Below are 3,445 nucleotides of genomic sequence, written 5' to 3'. Positions count from 1 at the left end.
GCAAAAAAAAAAAAAAAGTTGTATTTTTGTATTAATTTTTAGACTGAATTATTAGTTATTTGAATGATCTGAATATTGATTAGACCTGCTTTATGCCAGTTGCCCTTTTTGACCACAGATTTCTTTGTTTTATCCAGGCATGGGACTGATTGAGTCCATGTGGCTTTATTTCAATGTTGTATGAAGCCAAATATTGCATAAGCTTTGCACAATTTTGATTTAAACCCAATCTTTGAAAAGTATCTCAGGCTGTGTAAAAATAAATGTGTAATAAATAGCAAAAATATATTCCCAAATTTTATCTGACACAAAGAAAACCTTTTTTTTTTTTTTTTTCATTTTCTTTCATATATATATTTTTTTTATATAACCTGTATGCATAGATTCTACAGCTGTACCCCAGAAAACCAACTCTTTTACCAATGCAAAACTGTATGCTCCCGTCTTCTCTACTTTTCCATGCGTTTCACATTGATTGAAACATGTCATATTTTATCACAACACAATTTGTTTAAATGTCCGGATTTCTGCCTCGTGTGCATCCTGTGCGCGCTGTGAGGGACGAGGCTGAGGGAGGCTGAAGAGAGGAAGCCCATAAATTGTTCTGGGGGGAAAAAAAGAAAGAGGAGAGAAGGAGGAGAGAGAAAATCCACTGGCGCTTATGGTCAGATGCACGGTCAGGTTTAGCCAGGATCCGCGCGCAATAGCATCATCCATCTCTCCTTCCTCTCCCTCTCCCTTTCTCTCTCTCTCTCTCTGCATCCAGCTCGTTTTTTATTGTTCCTCCGATACAAATCTGACCGTGAGATGCCTGGGACCACCACGGTTTAAGCGCCGCCTCTGCATCCCCGAGAGGAGCGTGCTAGCGGCGCATTAGCCACGGACGCACGACTCGGAGATACGCGGAGCCAAAACGCGAGGAGGGCAGTGTCGAGCGGGCTGGTCAGGCTTCTCTCCGCGCTCTCAGACACCTTGTATTGACTTGCTAATTGGATGGAGGCTCTCGGGAGGATGAGGATGCAGTGACCGGGAAGAGCGCGACCGATCCGGGGGATGCGCATCGCGATAATCGGCTACTTAAGCTTGTTTTCTTTCGATTTTTCCCCTCCCAGTGGAAATACAACAGATGATTCTTTCTTTTCGGCGTTTGTCACTCAGCCTCACTCCCTCACGAAGGCCTGTGCGTAATTGTATGCATGACATTGTCAAACGGGGGGCTCCAGCTGCCAGACGCTTCGTGACAAGTGACGGATTTCAATTTGGATATTTTTGCGCCATTTCCAACACCTAATTTTTCATATTTTGCGGCTGTTCCAGTTGTATTTTTCATTATTTATAGACACCTGATGGCTGGCTGAATTAATCCTGATTTAAATGTACAACTGATATGAGCTATGAACATTCTGAGGCAAAAACGAAGGTGCGTATTGGCCAAATATCGTTGCGCATGAAAAATAGCCTTGGTTTTTTCATTCCAGGGTTCCCTACATATGAATGAACTGAATGTACTAGTCGTTGCATAATTCCTGCCTGATTTAGAGACTCAGAAAGCTCCTTACATCCACAGCCTATGTCAGATAGGAGGAGAGCAGACCAATTAAGTCCAATGAATTTGAAAGCTAATAGAAAATTGGATATAGTGAGTGAATGAGTAACGAGCTGTGCACAGAGGGAGTTTCAGTTGAGGCATTAAAATTAGTCTAGACTCTCCTCTGGGGCAGCTGGGTTTTGGGGGGGATTCTGCTAATTAGCATTTTGCAGCATAGGAATGTTGGTGCCTAATTGGTGCTGGACAATATTTAGGAACTATAGGCTGTCAACAAGTGCTTTGTTTATATCAGAAGAAGAACTGGTTGCGTTTTGGTGACAGGTAGACTGTATCTGATTCAAATCCCCTAACAACTGACCCAAAAGAGCTTAAACGGCTTAAAGGGCCCGTATTGCTCTATGTTATAATGTTTCCTCATCAAAAACAGACCTGGAGTCGTGTTTTTTGTTTCATTCACACATGTTTAACACACAAACCCTGCGTATTTAGGCTGGGTTTGTCTCTCCAACTCTCTGAAAACACTCTGTTCCACCTTGTGATGTCATGTGGTAATACAGGAAGTGCCCCACACACCTTCACTAGAATCATTTGGATGATTTCAAACCTGGAATTTCCAGTCTCTAATGAACTAAAGGTAAATGGTAGCTGTTAACAGGAAAACTACCACTTCATGACATCACAAGGTGGAACAGAGCATTTTGAGCTTTGGAGATGTTACAGACTAATAATAAAGTGTTGCTCAAACATGTGTGAACTCCAGGTATGTTTTTAAGGAGGTACAACATTCTATCACGGCGTACAGCTCACAATTTTGCATAATATGGGCCTTTTCATTAAATCATACATTGACTAAAATAGTAAAAGTGAAAAAGATGACATTTTATTTGTGTGTTTTGTAAATTTCTTGCAAATCTCAAAATGGCTATAGGCTATTGTCATTGCACAACACAGTTAAGCTAACAGCACACAGTGGCATAAGTTAGTGCTCGTTAACTGAAAGAGCACTGGTGTTCAGTTTTGTAGGATTACGTTAAAATCAATTCTAGTTTTGTTTTGGTGCTTTCTTCACAATTAAAGAGGCACTATGTGACTTTTCTGGTGGAGGATCGGCACCTGCTCGTCTCCATGGAGCAGATGTGTTATTGTTTATAGTCTGGAATGTTCCACTGTATGGCATTATACTCCATTATATCTCCAAGCAGATCAAGTTACAGGTCAGATCTGTAGAGGGGTAAGAAACACATGCAGAATAAATGCTTGAAGTAAGTTCAATGTCATACTGTGGAACATTTGAGGCATAGCAATAACATCTTCATGGACCCTCTAATGGAAAAATTACATAATACTATAAAAAGTGTTTTATTTAAAGTTCCTATATGACGCAGAATTTACTCTTGTGACGTTTAGTCATGTTATAATGTTCTTATTTCATCAAAAACAGACCTGGAGTTGTGTTTTGTTTCATTCTCACATGTTTGAGTAACACTTTATTATTAGTTTGTCACATCTCCAAAGCTCAAAATGCTCTGTTCCACCTTGTGATGTCATGGAGTAGTAGTTTTCAATTTAACAGCTCCTTTTACCTTTTGTTCAGTAGAGATGAGCGATTCCCAGGCTAAACTTTTCCACATGATTCTAATGAAGGTGTATGGAGTTTAAAAACACAGTGGAGCACTTCCTGTATTACCACATGACATCACAAGGTGGAACAGAGTGTTTTCAATTTGAGAGACGGACTAAAAGGGCAGGATTTGTGTGTTTTTGCCGTGGGCCCCCAAATTTCCATCACTGGACCTGCTATACCATACTTCCAAATTTTAAATATAAACATGGTAAATAAACTGTCAAATTTAATGACAATAGTAATATTTCAAACGCACTTAAATGTCTTCTGCG

At 40.2% G+C, this 3,445-nt stretch overlaps 1 protein-coding gene across 1 annotated transcript in view; it reads left to right on the top strand.

Moving 5' to 3' along the window:
• Positions 1-1,373: 1,373 nt before the first annotated feature.
• The window catches only part of LOC117371666 (arf-GAP with GTPase, ANK repeat and PH domain-containing protein 1-like), a 54,836-nt gene continuing 52,764 nt past the window's right edge, over positions 1,374-3,445 (top strand). The window contains exon 1 of the mRNA XM_055221852.1: positions 1,374-1,420. The gene's annotated coding sequence lies outside the window, so the exon portion shown is untranslated. The remainder of the gene's footprint in view (positions 1,421-3,445) is intronic.

This window comes from Periophthalmus magnuspinnatus, chromosome 5 (genome assembly GCF_009829125.3).
Source record: "Periophthalmus magnuspinnatus isolate fPerMag1 chromosome 5, fPerMag1.2.pri, whole genome shotgun sequence".
Classification (NCBI taxonomy): Eukaryota; Metazoa; Chordata; class Actinopteri; order Gobiiformes; family Gobiidae; genus Periophthalmus; species Periophthalmus magnuspinnatus.
This window is presented reverse-complemented; position numbering and strand designations above follow the sequence as displayed.